The 19933-nt window shown below is 40.3% G+C and overlaps 1 protein-coding gene across 4 annotated transcripts in view; it reads left to right on the top strand.

The window, feature by feature from the left end:
* RHOH (ras homolog family member H) overlaps positions 1 to 19933 on the top strand; it is a 47387-nt gene that overhangs the window by 8338 nt on the left and 19116 nt on the right. For 2 of the 4 annotated variants that reach the window (XM_077758860.1, XM_077758857.1), the window contains exon 2: positions 1280 to 1365. The gene's annotated coding sequence lies outside the window, so the exon portion shown is untranslated. Of the gene's footprint in view, positions 1 to 1279; positions 1366 to 10613; positions 10809 to 19933 lie in introns of all 4 variants that reach the window. The other 2 variants (XM_077758859.1, XM_077758858.1) reach the window with 2 other exon arrangements.

Genomic DNA, 19933 nt, shown 5'->3' with positions numbered 1-19933 from the left:
TATGAAATAGGCATGGGGTAGAATGTTTTATAGGAACAATGTATATGAAAAGAAGAAAACAAGATTAGAAACTGAGTTTTAAAAAAACTTTTAATGTTTTTACTTATTTTTGAGAGACAGAGAGAGATGGAGTGTGAGCAGAGGGGAGGGGCAGAGAGAGAGGGAAACACAGAATCTGAAGCAGGCTTCAGGATCTGAGCTATCAGCACAGAACCTGAAGTAGGACTTGAACCCACGTACCGTGAGATCGTGACCTGAGCTGAAGTCGGATACCTAACCAACTGAGCCACCCAGGTGCCCCAGAAACTGATTTTTTTAAGTCATTCCATATCTGATTGTCAGACTTTATAAGACAGCTCTCTGAGTGACTGCTGTGTTATTTGTGGGCGTCTGTGGCTGATGTTGCTCCCTGAATGCTTTGAGTGGAATTTTAGAGGTGTTTGGCCTTAGAGGCGGAGGGTGACTCTTCTTCCTTGGCCAGCTTAAATTAAATTATTTAATTTTATTGTATTCTAATTTTAGTGCTAACAAGGCATAACCAAGAAACCATTTCCATTCAAGAGCTGTGACCATTTTGACGAGGGGTACCCAAAGTACTAACCTGGGTTCTAGATGCTTGAGTCTGGGTAAAAGCTAAGATTGAAAAGTGTCCTGGTTTCTTGTTCCACTCTCCAGACTTAAGATTTTTGGGGGGTTAGGAAGCCTCCTTTTAAAAAATGCAAATATGGTCAATATGTTCATTATGCAGGGATTTCTCAGTTATACGTGCAGATTACTTGGTCAAATAGTATTGCTTCCCTTTTAGAGCCCCACTAATAACAAAAGGGAGGAAGATCTGTGGCTTTGTGTATGCAAAGGGGTGGGCCCAAGTCAAGATGGGGTGCCAAAGGGGAGTATAACAGTGGTGGGTGCTGGGGTGGGCAGTGCAAAGGAGGGCGTCTGAGATGGAAAGGGTGAGTATAAGCAGGTGGGTGGGTGTCAGAAACATAGGCTTCTCCTTTGACTTTTTAGTCATTTGACTCAAACAGCTGCTTGAAGCCCCAAGCAACCTCTTGGGTATTTTGCTTAAGAAGATGTACTGTTCCCTGGATGTGGACAGTTGTTCAGAGATGATGTGATTTGTTTGGTTCTGGCCTGGAACTGTAGTTCCTAAAGCTGGCTGGACATCAAAACCAGTTGGGGAGTTTTTTAAACACTAGCACTTCCCATGTATCACATTGCAGCCCTGAGATTTGGTCCAGGAATCTGTGTGATAATCAATATAAACCCTTTTCCCCAGGTGACCTGGAGGCAGTTCACTTATAGGTGAATATCTGAGAGGCATTAATCCAGAACTCTTCCACCGGGGCACCAGGCACCAAGATGGTAAGTTACATAAGTGCTGAAATGGGGCAAAATGACCTTCCCTCTGCTGTGATCAATCTCGACACAAGTGTTTTCTGTTGTTTTGAATTTATTTCTTAAGAATCCCTGGGGATGGGATGAGTGTTGTTAAAGGTCTGAGTATGTTTAGAGCGTTCATCAAAATATTTACATTTAACGCTCAAGTGACAGGGTGCCACTTTCAAAATTCTATAGTGTTATATACACGTAGAGACTGTTCATTATTACTCAGGGAAAGCCCCAAAAAAGGAATTTGCTTTCAAGGGAGAAAGTACCAAATCATTCTTCCATTTCTCTTTTCCAGTAAAACAATACTAATGAATTACTTTTGGAAGAAAATTTCGAAGTATTACAGAGTGCACAATTGCTTCTTAGAGCATAAATTGGAGTCTTCTTATCGCTACACTTAGTTCCTTGTAAAACTGTAGTCAGCAATGACCTCTTCCCCATTTCGTAGAAAAGAAAACCAAGGAAGAGAGTGGTTAAGTAACATGCAGTATGGTTCTCATCACATTTGCCATGAGAACTGTGTATCGTCATCCACTCAGTCATTGTTTGAGGTAATAAATAATTGAGTAGTTGCTATAGGTGACCCCAGGAAAAAACACTGGTAAATGAGCACACAAAGAGAATATTGTTCGAATTGGGGAAGACTGGGTGGAATTAATTGACCCAGATAGACCTCCTGCTCTATTTTTTTTTTTACATTATGCTTTATTCATCATATATTTGCATAACTTGCTAACTTAAATGCATGGTTATTGTTTGTGACAACAGATGGGAATAGGGTGAATTTTCAATGGCTTCAGTGAAAAAAAAAAGCCACGCTCTTACAAAATATCAAGTGAGGTATTTGTAGCTGTGTGCAAGAGCCTGCCTGCACTTGTTTGCAAGAGCTGACTGTAAGATTTCCAGAAATTTTGCAAGCCAGTTGTTGGATTCTATAACTCACAGTTAAATACGTTATATTAAAAATAAAGGTAATAAATATTCAGAACTCATTACTTCCTTTTTATTTACTACATTTTACTAATTATTTATGCTCTTGAATTTATTTCAATTTATCTGTATGATGGAAACATTATATAATAGTGTGCTACTGAGCACCTCTTTCCAAATCTGCATTCAAGTTCGTGACTTGAAACTGGCCATGGTAGAAATATTTACACCATGGAAATTCGCAAACACCATAAATCAGTCTCCCCACACTTTTTTTGAGGAAAGGCTGTTAAATATTTTATCCTCATGCTCTCACAGAGCTGTGTAAAATACAAATATGGCAACGTGGGAATGTGTCAAGAGCCATTAAAATGCACATACACTTTGATCCCTCAATTCTATCCCTGGGAATTTATTCTAAATAAATAATTCTAAGAAGGAAAATATAACATGCAGGAACACATTCGCTGTATTATCATTTATAACAGCAGAACCAGAAAATAACCCAACTAAGCAATAATGGTTCTGGTAGTGTAAAGGCCATGGAATAGTTTGTAGTCATTATAGTTAATACTTACGGTAGTTATATGAAAATATATTTGGTATTGTGTCAAATTAGAAAATCAGGATTAGAACAAAACAGGATGAAAAATTTCACATTCTGATTTTGTTATGAATGAAGATTAAATGTGAGTACAAAACAATGCAAGCATTTGGGGGGTTAGTATGGTGAAATGATAGAATTTTGTTTTTACTTTATTTATTGGAGTAGTGGTGCGTGCATTTTAAAAATGTTGAGAAAGCCTTAAATGAGTGAACTTAAGTAGTTTTAACATTTAAACAGAAGACTGAGCAGTTTTCTGGACCAGATGAGGTTTGCCTTTGACATGCAGATGTGTACTATGACTCTCTGGGCAGGGTATTATTAAGGGAGTTTGGACCCAGGTGGTCTGGAGTGGTAGGTGCTAAGGGGGTTTCTTTGCTTTATTATTACTAAAAATTTTTTTAAATTTTTTTTAAAAATTGATTTTTGAGAGAGAGCGAGCAGGGGACGGACAGAGAGAGGGAGACACAGAATCTGAGGCAGGCTCCAGGCTCTGAGCTGTCAGCACAGGGCCTGAGGCAGGGCTCGCATTCATGAACTCAGGAACTGTGAGATCATGACCTGAGCTGAAATCAGACGCTTAACTGACCGAGCACCCAGGCGTCGCTAAGGGGGTTTCTTTAGGGCAGCTCAGAAAGGAGGAAGAAATGACTGGTTGGGTACTGAAGATTTGCTAACATAGACTACAGAGGCTGAGAAATAACCCAGAGGAAAAACACCCAATTGGCAAAGGCCGGAGAAAGAGGAGAGGGCATTTCTTAGGAAAAGACAGGGAGAAGCTGTTCTCTGAGATGAGCATGATGGATGTGAAAACAGTTCTATTTAGATCTAAAAACAAGAGAGCTCAAGTCAGAGAGGAAATGATTCTTGTAAATCATGGGTTCTCAAGTTTTAGTGCATTTATGGGTCACTTGGATGGATGGGGGGATCATGTTAAAAAATGCAGCCTCCTAGGTTTCACCTCCATGGATTCTGATTCAGTTGGTCTGGGGTTGGCAGGAATATGCATTTTTAACAAGTCTTACGATGCCATAAAGTTTCTGATACGAATGGTCTGCAGATCCAGATTAAAGGTAACAGTGTGGATTGGCTGAGGGAATGTACATCAACGTGTGCGTGTGTGTGTGTGTGTGTGTGTGTGTGTGTGTGTGTGTTTGGGGGGTGAGGCTATTTCCTTGAGACTTAGGATCTAAGGGCTTATGACGTAAAGGAGATGACAACAGAAAAAGCCCAGAAGGGACAAGTTATTGTATTGAATCTGTAGAAACAAACTGAAAACGGGAGACTGTACTTATGTTACTCCTGAAAGAAATACAGTTTGTACCACCAAATTCCCTTCCACCGCGAAATGACTTTTGTCAAGCATTTGGACCCACTGGAAACAGCTGTAAACAAGGGAACTACAAGCAGGTGGCACAGAGAGGAATGGTCATAGGGAGATCTAGGACCCACAGACTTTCTAGTTCAGACCACTGGAAGGTGGTAACTAAGACTAAACGTGAGTAGAATAAGTGGGACTATGTCCAGAAAATATTTTGGGCCTCGGTGTATGATAACATTCCATTAAAGAAGTAAAGAAAGTCTAATTTTTGATGCAATGTAGTACTCTTAAATATCACTCAAAGTAGTAATAACACTTACATGTGTGTCTAAGGACTTTATCACTCAAGATAGTAATAACACTTAGACATGTGTCATAACAACAACACATCACAAAATAAACATATTGAAAGTAAATGATATTGCAAGGGCAGGAGCCATGCTACTGAGATTATCTGCTTCACCTGGCTTCAGAAGAGCCTTAGTGATTGTAGTAAGCTCTCAAATAGCCTTTCATATCTTGAGTTCTTCCAACTTAAAAAAATTTTTAAAAATGTTTATTCATATTTGAGAGAGAGAGAGAGACAGAGACAGAGAGACAGAGCATGAGTGAGGGAGGGGCAGAGAGAGAGAGGGAGACACAGAATCTGAAATAGCCTACAGGCTCTGAGCTGTCAACATAGAGCCCGACTTGGGGCTCAAACTTGGGAATGGTGAGATCATGACCCTGAGCCGAACGAAGTCAGATGCTTAACCTGCTGAGCAACCCAGGCACCCGTGAGTTCTTCTAACTTTATACTGAAGATGATTCTTCTACTTTAAAAATGTTTCACATTCCCTATCACCAGGCTCACTATTCTCTTGGGACATGGCCAGTTAAACCAAGAATAAATCGCAACTCTTCTTAGCACTGCAGGCACAACTCAGGGTCCATTGGATGTGTAAGAGTGCACCTGCCAGCTACCCTATTCCTCACTTAACAGGGTTTTTTTTTCATGGACTGATTGGCTTACACTTCAGAGTTTCCTAATCACTTTTTTGCTCAGATATTCCTTTGAGAATCTGTTGAGAACCAAAATCCTTGAGGAAAAAAGCACAGGAATACAAGAACGTGTATATTTGCCATACAATTTAGGAGATTTGGGGGCCCTCGAAAACCCATCCAAGGCCCCCTAGTAGTCCAGAATCCTCATATTAAGAACTCCTGGGGGCACCTGGGTGGCTCAGTTGGTTGGGCGTCCAACTTCAGCTCAGGTCATGATCTCACGGCCTGTGAGTTTGGGCCCCACGTCGGACTCTGTGCTGAAAGCTCGGAGCCTGGTGCCTACTTCTGATTCCGTATCTCCCTCTCTCTCTGCCTCTCCCCTGCTCAAACTCTGTTTCTCTCTCAAAAATAAATAAACATTAAAAAAAGAAGAAGAAGAAGAACTCCTCTGAGGCTGTCAGTATAGCAGAGGAGGCCTTGCAGAGGTTGATAAAGTTCTGATTATTGCTGATGCTGGATTTAGCTGCCAAAGAGAAATGCTGACTCTCCAGTTGATGGATTAAATGAGGGCAAGATGGCAGATGTGCGTGTAGTTTCATAGTATTGGATCCTCAGCTTGAGTTAACGTGTACAGTGGCTGGAGAGTGTGTATGACTCATGTTCTAAGCCCTTAATTCTGCATTCTCTTAAGCGAAGCCAGAGTTAGTTCCCATCTGGGAAAGCAGTCTCTCAAAATTCTACTTTAATGCTTATTTACAGTCATGTGCTTCCTTTCACGATACAAGAAATGCAGGCCGGTTGTAAATACTGAGTATGGTGACTGGTGTGGGGCTGACTGACGCCCCCTCAGTGAATACTGGATGCGCAGTCAGGCTGCTTTTTGGGGCGAACGGCCGTAGCCAGTGTGTAACGTGCTACGAAACGTAGGTTTTCCTATCTGAAGCTGAACATCTGTTTGGGCCCTGATGACTTCGGAGATAAGTCCTTTTCCTGTGCAGCCTTAAACCACGATAGCCCAGTTGGCCGTCTTTTGTTAGTGGGTACTTCACTTGCAATTTGGGGAACTGGGTGTTTTCGGAGGAAAGGTCATGGCGTTGTTAATCTCTTGTCTGCTTGGACTGTGATAAGGGCTCAGGCAGGGTCTGGAGATTTACCCGAAACCCAACTCTTTAAATTAGCCAACTCTGAAAGTGATAAGACCATGTTATTGTGTCATATTCATAGAGTGGGCAGATACAGGATGGGGAGCGAAAACGCACCCCATCTTCAACCCTCCAGGGGAAAAGTATGTGCAATTGGCTAGATTAATTGTGAAATAGGAGTCAGACTTCTCTTGGTCTAGCACAGCGTAAGGATTGTTCATCTCTTTCCAGGTAGAAAAAGAAAATCTATGACAAATATATTCAAGTAATTAGTGCAATTCGACTTCTACAACCAGTTTTAATGTTGTACACCCTTGACCCTGCCAATGTCAATTCAGTGTATTCAATGTAATCAATTTATTGTAATGTAGTACATTTAATGCATTTTAATAATAATACTGCATCATGGAATTCTCAGTTACAGCCCACAAAACAGAAATAGTCACGTACGCCAAAGGCCGATAGCGAACCCTCTATCTCGCCTGTCTCTTGGAGGCTGCTCTCCCTGCTGTGTCCTTATGCCTAGCAATCTAGTTGCTGATGCAGGGAACTGACTGGCACGTATGTCTTCCTTGATGCTTTTGCTTTCTTTCAGAGGATCCATTCTTTGCGGCAGGACCCTTGCTTTTCCTTTGCTTTCCCATTGGTATTTGAGCTGTCACCTTCTTAAGCCCTCTTGAACACATAAATCCCAACGTGAACCTTCTTCTCAGCCACAAAATGGCTTTGTTCCAACTGAAAGTGATCTCAACTATGATCGAGAAGTGCAAGAATGCCTGCGATTGTTCCTTCTAACAAGGAAAAGGAAAGCCATATATTTGAATTCAAATTTAAACGATATAAAACCATTGCCATCAACTATAAGAAACTTTAAAGGATTTAGAAACCCTGTTGGTATACTTATTTTGTATAAAACCTGATTTTCGTTAAGCTCCAATGTCTTTGGCCAGTAACTTGCCGAAATTTGTATCTCTCTTCCTCTGCTTGTGATAAGGGAGCACAAGAGGGTGTTGGACGTACATACAGGAAATAGGAGGGGAAAAGGCAGAAAAATCTTACATGTTGACAGTACCACAATTTCCTACATCTGCTAGAATAATATTGTCACTATATTCCTATATGCAGAATATCTGGTAATATCAGAGAAATATCTGTAGTAATGTGGACCTTAAAAAAATATAATGGCAATAATGTTCATTGTAGCAAATGTGGCATATAACTTTTAATTTAAATATATGTGTATATATTTTATTTGTAAGAATTTAATTAAGTTTTTACATTTAAAAAAAGCCATCATGCTAGTGCTTTCCCTCCAAAATGTGCAGAATACGTAGAAAGAAGCTCAAAAGTAAGCATTGCTTCCTACTGGAATAGGAATACAGCTGATGCTTAAATGGATCACTTGAATTAATGAAGGGCAAGTAACTAGGGTCTCTTTGCTGAGTCCTATAGCTATCTTTTCTTTGTTTCCATCCTCTATGTCTCAGGAAAAGCAATTTTAAAATGTGAATGATGGCAATGTTTCTATTAAATTCTAGAGCCATAAGAACACATGGATAGTTTTTGCATGACGGCGGAGGAGTTCTATGTAAAACTTGGACCAAAAGTTCAAAACCCAAACCAGTAGTTTTGGATTTCCCCAAGGGCTACCCATTTGACATGACATCCAGGAAAGACCCAACACATATATATACGGAAGGAAAAATAAAAGTTTCTCTTCCACCAGGGGCTAGACTCCAGTGGTTTTAGGTTTAGAAACTAGATTGTGCAATTGTATTCATAAGACAAAAATCACCAGCACTTTCGGCTTTAGCTTATGCTCAATTTTGTGTTCGAACTGTGGCCAGCCAAACTTATGAACTTATTTTATTTTAATTTTTCAAAGTTATATTATTTTCAAGTTTCCTCTGGTTAGCTAGTCCTTTCTTTGGATTACTGAAATGATCATATTTAAAAATTTTTCTTACGTTCATTCATGCTATTTGGAATTTAAATGTTACTGCTCCTTCCTTTATATATTTGGTCGTGACTGGTTTTATGCCTCAACAGGTATATATGCATTATTTTATCTGCTAATCATAATTCTTTTCCTTTCTTTTGCCAGTTTTGAGAATGCATAACAATTCTTTAATACTTGATCTTTAACAAATAAATTACTAAGGTAAAATGCAGGATAAATAACAAAAACAAATTTAGTTGCCTTTACAAACTCTTTCTGAGTTTGATCAGGAACTTTTAAAGTATTATCAAGTTTTCTCTTTTCCTATAAAATATTGGCCAAAATACAATTTACAGACAATATCACTAGCCGGTCAGGGAAAAAGAGTAGAATGACCTTTCTTCTCACTACTTAGGAGGCTCTGTTCCAAATTATTATTTTGAGTTATTTTAGATGGCTATAGAAAGGCCGTTTTTCAGAAAAACGGCAAGTAACTGGGCAGTAGGAATGAATAGCTTCAAAATGTTTATAGCCTTTTACCTCTTCTAAGAATTATTCCTGGGGCACCTGGGTGGCTCAGTCGGCTAGGCGGCCGACTTCAGCTGAGGTCATAACCTCACAGTTCAAGGGTTCGAGCCCCACTTCAGGCTCTGTGCTGACATTTCGGAGCCTGGAGCCTGCTTCGGATTCTGTGTCTTCCTCTTTCTCTGACCCTCCTTCACTCACACTCTGTCTCTCTCTCTCAAAAATAAATAAACATTAAAAAAAATTTAAGAAAAGAATTATTCCTAAGAAAACAATAAGTGTTTTATTATAAAATGAAAGCTTTTTAACATAAAGTTTTTTTATAATAGAGAAACCTAAAAATCAGTTTAAATGTCCAACAGAAATACATTATATTTAAGCCTATTTAATAGTTATTAAAATATTTTTTTAAAGTTTATTTGTTTTGAGAGAGAGAGTATGCATGTGGGTGGGGGAGGGATAGAGACAGAAGGAGAGCGATAATCCCAAGCAGGCTCTGTACTGTCACTGCAGAGCTTAATGAAGGGGTTGATCTTACAAACTATGAGATCAATACCTGAGCCAAAATCAAGAATTGGACACTTAACTGACTGAGTACCCAAACACCCCTAAAATATTTTTTGAAGAATAATGACAAGTAAAAAATTAGAGGATATAGTAAAAGTTTTTGTTTAAAAAGGCCTATATATAGTTTTTATACATGAATTCAGAATGTGAAAATAAGCCGGCATGTTAAAAATTGTCATCTAGTGTATGGTAAGAGTGCATATAATTTTAAAATGTTTTTCATTTTTCTTGTAGTTTCTATAATTAGTACGTATTAGTTTTATAAGAAAAGGTCCAAATTCCTTATTAAAATAAAGTCAATTTATGGTGTTATGTTAATAATGAAACTAGTAAAATGATTTTGATATGAGAATTATTTTGACATTTTGAAGAGAACCCAATACTTTGAGAGCCCTAAGCCTATAATTAAATTTTATCTTTTAAGATTCAGAGGATCTTTAGACTTAGAGGGATCTGAAGTCTCATATTTTGAAACTTGATAAGCCATAGAAAATCACTTTTAATGAGAGATCTTGGAGTTATTAAATAGGCTTGTGAGTGGCTTATGTTTTTAAAATAAGAGAGAATTAACTTTAGCTAGAATAAGAGCTTAAGCAAAGTATAAAACATTTACTTGATGAATACAGTTGACTATTTAAAAATTTGGATGTGAAAAGATTCCCAAAGGTATCCGTTAAGAAGCACATTTTCCTAATGCATCTAAATATTTAATTTAGAAATAATTGACTTTTAAATATTTTGAAAGGCATACCTACTAGGCAAATCATAGATGTATTCATTCTGGTATGATGTAAGAAAGTTACGTTGTTGCCTTCCATGGCCATTTCTTACACGATAATATATCTAAAAGTTTATTAGTTTTAAATGCCAAATATTACTTGGAATATTTTTAAATTATTTTAAATTTGATTAATTTAGCAAAGAAAGAATTTTCCTTTTAAACTTGAGCAAGTTTGTTTGATTTGTGTAATCTTCTTGATTACATTGTTTGCTTGTTTTTGCCTGTGACTGTCTGTGGCTTTGGTTTAACAATAACTCAGGGTCTTGTGAGGACAGCTATTGTCCGTGAGGCGTGTCAGTTAGTAATGATTTCAGCTGCAAGTTATACAATACCTGACTAACAGTGACTTACAAACAATCCCGATTAATTTCTCCTGTATAACAAGAAGTCTAAATGTCTCTCTCTCTGTCACGGGCTTAATGGCTCAGTGGCTCCGTGTTGCTCTCTCTGCAGTTCTCTTCTCTTCCATTGTGGGTACGAGATCGTTGCTGCAGCTTTGAGCCCTGGGTATTCATACATCCATGAGAGGTGTAGGGCTGGATGGAGATGGAAGGAAGCTAACTTGGCATTGGCTGTCTCTTGTTCTAGGAGAGCAAGAAGGTCTTCAGAGACCTCTCAAACAGGTATCCTTCTGTATTATCACCACAACTGGGTTACATAACCAGCCCAGCTTCGAGGCAGGTAGAGAAACAGGAAATAGAATTGTTATCACTGCCTTAGACCATGCATCATAATGGGGAGGGAGAGACAGGATAGGGTGGGTATGGGGTAAGGGTGGGGTAGGGTAGTGCTTATGATATCATTCCTAAGGTAGAAGATAATAGCTTTTTGGTGGAAAGAAGAGGCAGAGAAAAATCTTAACTCTTTTTATGTAAAAAGATATATAGCTACATACCAATATACATATAATACACAAACAGACATATATATGGTATTAAAATTTCATGGAGGAGGCAATTAGGAAAAAAGTGTCTAAAAATGCTCTGGGGGATGATCATGAAAAAAAGGTTGAGAAATACTGGCCTAGACCAAACATGATCCATTCCTGAGGCTCTGCACATAGTCTTACAAACAAAATTGGATTCTATTACTAATGACAAAGAGAGACATAGATATTGAATAGAAAACTAACAATGCCTGCCACAATGTCATAAATTAAATTAACGAACAACTTACACAATCTTGTAATTAAACTGTGAGCTCCTTTTTAAAAAAATATTTAATATATATATATATTTTTTTAATTTTTATTTATTTCTAGGAGAGAGAGAGAGACAGCGTGAGCAGGTGAGGGTCAGAGAGAGAGGGAGACACAGACTCTGAAATTGGCTCCAGGCTCTGAGCTGGCAGTCAGACAGAGCCCGACGCGGGACTCGAACCCACGAACCGCGAGATCATGACCCAAGCGAAAGTCGGACGCTTAACCGACTAAGCCACCCAGGTGCCCCTAAAAAAATATTTATGTTGAGAGTGGAGGCCAGAGAGGAAGAGAGAAAATCCCAAGCAGGCTCTGTGCTGTCAGTGCAGGGTCCGACACAGGGCTTGAACTGATGAACTGTGAGATCGTGACCTGAGCTGAAAAGAGTTGGACACTTAACTGACTGAGCCACCTGGGTACCCCTCAACTGTGAATTTCTTAGGAGTAGGAACTGTGTCTTATTCATCTTTGTGTATTAGTACCCTGGGCCTGTAATACACATATTTTGTAGATTGAATGAAACCAAAGATATGTTTTACAGCTGGACCAGTTACCCCCAAACATTAATTTCAACATATCTCTCTACCCATAAGCCTTCATCAGCTTCTAATTCCTTACAGGAAAGAGGTCCGCCTTCTCATTCTCATTTCCTACCACTTTTTCAACTATTATCTGGGATCTCTGCACATTGATCTACTTGGTCCCTAACACATCTTTGGTCTCATCTGTGTTTTTTTGTTTTGTTTTGTTTTTTCCTTTTATTTATTTTCTTAAATAGTTTATTGTCAAGTTGGTTTCCACATAACACCCAGTGCTCATCCCAACAAGTGCCCTCCTCCATGCCCAACACCCCCCTTCCCTCTCCCCCACCCACATCAGCCCTCAGTTTGTTCTCAGCATTTAAGAGTCTCTCGTGGTTTGCCTCCTTCCCTCTCCCCAGCTATTTTCCCCCTCTCCTCCCCCACGGTCCTTCGTTAAGTTCCTCCTAACCCACCTATACGTGCAAACATATGGTATCTGTCCTTTTGTGCCTGACTTATTTCGCTCAGCATAACACCCTCAAGTTCCATCCATGTTGTTACACATGGCCAGATTTCATTCTTTCTCATTGCCATGTAATATTCCACTGTATAGATAATGTGCTTTGTTAAAAAAAATTTTTTTAAACATTTATGCATTCTTGAGAGGAAAACACACAGAGCACAAGTGGGGGAGGGGCGGAGAGAGAGGGAGACACAGAATCCAAAGCAGGCTCCAGGCTCTGAGCTGTCAGCATAGAGCCTGACGCAGGGCTGGAACCCGCAAACCATGAGATCATGACCTGAACCAAAGTCAGATGCTTAACTGATTGAACCACCTAGGCGCCCCTCAATCATCTGTGTTTTTGCACGTGTGGTTCCTTCCCTTGTTACCCATCAAACTCTTTTTCCCACAAGACCCTATTCAAAGTCTCTACCTCTGAAGTCCTGAGGTGGTTCTACTTGCTTGGAAGGCCTTTCCCTCTCTCTCCAACTTTTTCAAACCCTTCCCTTCACAGCTTCGTCTAAGTCTTGCTTCCTTCCCAGATTCTTGACAGTGCCCCCAGCCCACATGCACCTCCCTCCTCTTTAAATCCTGTTGTTTTGTTTTGGGTCTGTGTCATTCTGGGGTGTACACCAATGACATAATTCGGTGTACGTGGTGTCTTTACTTGTTGTCTGACTCTAGCACCTGTATCTTGTCTCCACCATAGGCTAAATTCCAAGACAGTTTCCAAGGAAACTCCTACTGTGCCCGGTGCAGTGCTGTGCATCCAGGAAACAGTGAATAAAACGTGGCTGAACAATAGATATAATCAATAAATATCAATAAATAAAATGAGAGCCAATAAGGAGTTGGCAATTCTGTTTTCTCCTGTTCCAAAGCCCACTGTGTTTGTGTTTTAACATAAATATACTCAGCATCATCGGGATCTACTCACAAGAGAAAAATCGAATGGCCTTACTTAGGAACGAGACGCTCCATGACCATCCCATGGAAAAAAAGCCACACATGTTTGGAGAACAAATGAGAAAAAAATAGGTGTGCAGGGGACATCTGATACATAATTATACTTTTGGCTAGATGGGTTTTTTTCTTAATAATGTTATTTTGGACGGCACCTGGGTGACTCAGTCGGTTGGACCACCGACGCTTGATTTCCATTCAGGTCATGTTCTCACAGTTTGTGAGATCAAGCCCCTCAGTGGACTCTGTACTGGCAGCGCAGAACCTGCTTGGGGTTCTTTCTCTCTGTTCCTCTCTTTCTGCTGCTCCCCTGCTCATGCTCTCTTTCTCTCTCTCAAAAATAAATACATTTTTAAAAAACGTTATTTTTTAAAGCGTATTTATTTATTTTTGAGAGAGAGCCCACACATGTGAGCAGGCACACACAAGCAGGGGAGGGTCAGAGACGGGGTGGGTGAAAGAGAGAATCCCAAGCAGGTTCAACACCGTCAACACGGAGCCTGATTTGGGGCTTGAACCCTCAAACTATGAGGTCATGATCTCAGTCAGTTCGATGCTTAACTCCAACTGACTGACCCACCCAGGCGCCCCTGATAAGATGTCTTAATAGGCATCAAGACTTTACCTTTACAAGGGAAAATTGACACGTTAGGGAAATGAGAGTGTTGATTTTTTTTAAAAGTTATATTATTTTATTATAAAAATTTAAATACATCCAAAAGTCTCTATGCCCATCATCCAAATTCAGCAATTGTCAAGATACTGCCATATTTGTTTCATCCTTTTTTCTCCTCTTTGCTAATTTAGTTTAAAGTAAATCCCAGACATCATGTCACTTTCCCCACCAATGCATCTCTAAAATCAAGAGTATTTTCTTACACTACCATGCTGTCACTATCCCACCTAATAAAAATAGTAGTACTCCTTTGGAATTTTCTAAAACCCAATCTATAATCATATTTCCCTGATTGTCTTAAAAATACCTTTTCGGGGCACCTGGGTGGCTCAGTCAATTAAGTGACCGACTTTGGCTCAGGTCATGATCTCGCTGTTAGTGGATTCGAGCCCGGCATCGGATTCTGTGCTGACAGCCTGCTTTCAATTCTGTGTCCTCCTCTCTCTTTTCCGCTCCCCCTGCTTGCAGTCTGCCTCTCTCTCTCAAAAATAAATAAACATTAAAAAAAAACTTTAAAAGTACCTTTTTACAATTGGTTTATTCAGTATGCAAACAATGTGCATCCATTATATAGGTGTTATGTGTCTTTAATATTCATTATTTTTAGTGACACAAATGCACTGACGAAGAAAGACATTGGTTGACATATTGGGGTAATTCTATTAGGCTGATAGCAAGTGGTTAGATTGTTCTTATGTTAGATTGCTCTCACTGCAAAGAGGTTTTGCAAACAGGGATGTCATAAATGATTGTTTATAAGGTGATCAATTATGATAGTTCTGTTACTTTGTTTATAATAGATGAAAAAGAAAGAAAATGGAGAGAGATTTTGTCTTTTGGGCTGATTGTTTTTGTGTGTTGAAGCTGATTCATATGTAAAATGGAGATAATAACATAATAATCCGTACTTCCTGAATTGTGAAGGTCAAATGTAAAGCTAGCTATCTGAGGAAGCTGTGCTTAGCTGTGGAACAGCGTTTCTCCAATCTGACTGTGCTTCTGAGTCATCTAGGGCTTTAAAAATAGTTTCTCTGGTTCTTCCCAGACCTACTGAATAAGAATATCCTCATGAGGGTCCAAGGAAAACATTTAAAACAACCTCTCAGGGTAATTGTGATGATGATCAAACATGGGGATGATTGACCTTACCTCCCTGGACCTTGATTGCTTTATCTATAACTTGTGAATAATGATACTTCCCAGGGCTAATGGTGCTTTACAGTGCTGTGGGCGGATAACAAATGAAGTGAATAAACACCAAATGCTTCTGGGGCACCTGGGTGGCTCAGCCGGTTAAGCGTTTGACTTGGGCTCAGGTCACGATCTCACAGTTAGTGGGTTCAAGCCCCGCATTGGGCTCTGTGCTGACAGCTCAGAGCCTGGAGCCTGCTTCACAATCTATGTCTGCCTCTCCCCTGCTCACACTCTGTCTCTGTGTCACTCTCAAAAATAAATAAAGATTAAAAAACTTTTTTAAAAACCCACCAAATACTTCCTTAACACCTTAGTCATGATCAGTATTATGAATTCAGGTGATGCTCATCCATACGTTGGACACTTGACTTCGGGATGGATTAGAATTCCTCAGCACATGCTCCCTGTGTAACACCTAGTGTGATGCCCGGCACATAGTTGGAGTGCGGTACATATTGGAGGAATGAATACATGAATGATATTATTGTGAATTCAGATCAATGACACTTCAGAAGACCCATCTACTGACAATATGGAAAACCGGTGGGCCCCCAGTGTTATTCTAATTTAGGAGGTGTCCAGGCTTAGACGGGATTCATGCCCAATAATATGTATCCTCCAATGTCTTACCTTTTTTTATATGCAGTTTTTGTGTCTTGCAAACCTTTTTCCGATCAAAACCGGCTTTGAAGAAACAATGAGACTGGACACACATTCATATAAACGTGGAAATGGTGAAAAGGGCTTTACCTTCCACGGATATTCGCATTTTGCCAAAGCACCAAGCCTCTAAAGAAAGGCTGTTCCAGTGGTGGGAGAGATGTTTCAGTAGGGAGGGGACTTCTCATCACCCTTGATGTCATGTCACCCCATGTAGGCGAGTGCCTTCTGGTAAGACTGTTCCCTGAAGGGAACATGCTGGATGCCTCCTGTGCCAGCTGGCTGGAAATCCTGAGGGTCAAGATGTTCTTGCAGGGGATTCTTATCAGCAGAAGTGACAGCTGCTGCTGACGGATTGGGGAGCTACTTCCTTTGCCATCTTCCTGTGGGAAAGGTTCCCTTGAGCTACGTGTCTTCATTCTCCCAGATTGAAAGTTGTGCTGTGGGGATCTTGTCAAATGCTTCTGAACTATAGTCCTTCAAAATGAGGCACCCAGAATACTCAGTTCTGTGCATGCGTAACAGTGACACTGGAATTCAAGCAGGAGAGTATCATTAAAGAGAGAAGATGAGAGGGGCGCCTGGGTGGCTTAGTCGGTTAAGCGTCCGACTTTCGCTTAGGTCATGATCTCGCGGTTCGTGGGTTCGAGCGACGCGTCGGGCTCTGTGCTGACTGCCAGCTCAGAGCCTGGAGCCTGTTTCAGTCCGTGACTCCCTCTCTCTCTGACCCTCCCCTGCTCACGCTGTCTCTCTCTCTCCTAGAAATAAATAAAACATTTAAAAAAAAGAGAGAGAGAAGATGAGATACAGACTTTTCCTGTGATAGAGAAGGGGAGCCCGCATCTCATTATATGCCCAGTGATGCAAAAGGGAGGGGTCATGGCTTATCCACTGATGGTTGACTCTATGGTAGTGAAGTTTCTTCGGATCTTATTTTAGAAAAATAGCGAGTGTGAGTGAGTCTCATTCTTGATTCCTGATTGCACACACACACAAAGATACACACACACCCTTTGGGACAGACTGGTAAAGCTTCACGGGATATGGAACACTGAAGAATTCACTGGGAGGTTTTCAAATGTATTCTTACTAGGTAAGCACTTGTAGAGTGATAAAGGACGTTTTCTGATGGATGCCTGCATACTATTTCTGAGTGTTACCAGATATCAGATAATGTGCAACAGAAGAGGTGGTTAGAGGAAGATGGAAATGAGTTTAGGTGATTACCTTCTGTTACATTTCAGTTGATTTTGGGATTATGGACTTAGAAAGGTTGGCGAATGTTGATTTCCAGAGTGGTTCCTTTTGGAGTCTTACTATTGTCTCTTGAAACTAATTTCAGGTGCATTTGTACTACTAAGACAAGACTAGGGTAGCCTAGTACATGAAGATGACCAGAAGATCATGTCCTAAGAAGCTGACTTTAGATGAAGAGAGAGTAATCCAAAAGTAAATGGTTGGTCATCCATGGAAACAGAAAAGAAGCATGTCTGAGCATTGTACTTAGGCAGTGTCCACATGTGCACTGTTGAGAGAAAATCTTGGCTAATGAACTTCCTGTATTTTGATCATTTCTTTAGTACAAGGCTGATCCTGACCCAGGATGCAGGCCTCCTATGCCATAGCCATACTTTCTTAAAAGTGCCTTTCCACTAATACTGGCAAATGCTACTTCTACCCAGGAAGCAACTGCAGTACACATTTATATTTGCTTTTACAAAGGATCTTGAGCTATTTTTACACCTCCTTGTTGTTGTGACACAAGCAATGTGTTTGTGAAGGAAATTTGGGAACTACAGATAGGTACCAAAAAAGGGAAAAATCTATAATTGCACCAATAAGAATATTGTTAACAGCTTGATATAGTTACTTACTTTTCATCCTATTTTTATTGAAAAATCAGACTCATGTTGCACATAGTGTTTTGAACTTACTTTAAAAAAAGGAACAATGTTGTCATATACCTTCTTCCATATTATTAAGCATTTTTCTAAAATAATAAGGAATTTGATGATAAGAAGGTATTATCTTTCTTCTTCCCCTTTGGTAAGTTATTCTATGCGGCAAGTTGTCATATATTTAACAAGTAGAGACAAATGAGGGCAAAAATGAACAGAAATGGCAAGTCAATGTGTTTTCTGAAAGTCTCTGCTGCTAGAAACAGATTTAGGCTCATGCCTTCTGGTGTCAAAGACTTTGATGATAGCTGTGTGCAGACACGGGAGTTGGCATAAAGGGTCAACATCGAACTCCAGGTAGGAGCCTTGGATGATCTAGAAAGAGCCGCAAGTCCCTTGTCAAGAGCAGATGATTTTCTAGCATGTCTCTCCCTGCTGGGACCTGTGCTGGTTGCTCCTCCATGGGCATCTGGTCCTCAATATTTGATTGCTTTAAGGTTGTGGGGAGTGCTCTTATAAGGCCTCAGAACTTTTGTCCTCGGTGTGGGCATTTGGGAGGTAGAGTATGTTTTTGTTTTTGTTTTGTTCAGGAAAGCCCTGAGGATAACTTAGAGAACTGAAGGAGTTTGTGGGGCCCAAATGACACTCACCTTTGGGCCCTTGGCCATCTTGGACACCTGGTTATTCTGCTGCCAAGGTCTGTAAATGGGCGAGGTGTTTTCTCCTGAAAATTTGCTAAGGCACTCAGTGTTTGTAAGTCCTCTCTGTCACAGACTAGGCCAATGAAGCCTAAATTTTCCTGGGACATGTCTCCAGGAAAAGAAGTTCAAATTCTCTTTGTATTTTGTGTAAATCCAAGGCAGTTGCTGCTGAACACAGTCCTGAAATCAGACAATTGGAGCCTTCTGTGCTTAGTTTGGCTTATGGGCCCATGCTGAGTCCTTATTAGCATGCATGCTTCTGGATCAAGTTTGAGGAGTAGAGGAGGAAGGAGGAGCAAAGCAAGGTAAAAGGAAAATCCTGGAAACAGGGAAAGATCATCATAGCAGGAACTTTGAGCTATCTGCTCCTTTTTTTCTTTTCTGGTAACATCTGCTCTCAAAGCAGCATATGTTATCAGTGCTTTCATAGAAACATGAAGTATGAGTACTAGAAGGGCCCATTTTAAGTTCAATGCCTAATTTCACAGATGAAGAAACTAAAGTCTGGACAGGCTGGCTGGCGTGAGCAAGGTCACATAGTCAGTGGTACAGACAGGATTGGAGCCTGACTCACAGTCCAGGGCTCTGTCCATGGCAAGCAGCCTCTACTTACAACACAGTGAGGAAAAGTCTAAGCGCGCACTGATTCTCCATGTATGTTTAGTATATACTTATGTCTTCAGATTGATCCATAGCTGAGAAAGACCTGCTTAGTCCTCTACCTAAGGAATTTAGAATCAGGCAACTCAAAACCTGCTGATAGGGACCAAGTTTCATGATATATTATTGGGGGACAAAGTAGCAGGGAGTACAGTAGAGCAGGCTGTAGTTTGCATATTAAAAAGAAGAATGTGTGTCTATAGGACAATTACACATATGCATTCATGCAGGTGTGCAGGTGAAAACCTGTTGCAATTTAATAGTTTTGGAAAAATGCATGAGAAACCTTATTAAGTTTCTTGTTGCGTCTGGGAAAATGGGCTGGGGCCACGGAGGACAGGTGTAGGAGAGAGACATATTTTTCACTTTTGTACCCTTTGAGTTTTACTACACGCATGTATTAACTATTCAAAAAAGTAAATGTAAACACATTTAAAGATGACATGTGAGCTCAAATAAGGGAGAAAACGAATGCTTACCGGGAGTTTCTGGAAGTCCTAATGGAGAGGTGGCATTTGAGCTGGGCTCTGGGTCAGACAAAACTTGACCAGGAAATGTCAGAGCAAGAGAGATCGTATTTCAGGAGATGAGAACAGGATGCTGCAGGTAATTGAGGCAGGGAAGGCAGGGAGAGTTTGGGGGATGCTACACTGTCTGGAGAGATGGCAGCAATGGCCAGGGGACATGGTGACAGTGACTAGGAGAAAAGTAATAAGAAAGACGGCTGGATGGAGGTTATTATGTACTTAACATGGAGTAAATTGGAACCAGGGTC

The sequence above is a fragment of the Crocuta crocuta genome, unplaced genomic scaffold (genome assembly GCF_008692635.1).
Source record: "Crocuta crocuta isolate KB4526 unplaced genomic scaffold, BGI_CrCroc_1.0 scaffold223, whole genome shotgun sequence".
In the NCBI taxonomy this organism is placed as follows: Eukaryota; Metazoa; Chordata; class Mammalia; order Carnivora; family Hyaenidae; genus Crocuta; species Crocuta crocuta.
Note: the sequence above shows the minus strand (reverse complement) of the source record. Positions and strands in the feature narration are given on the sequence as shown.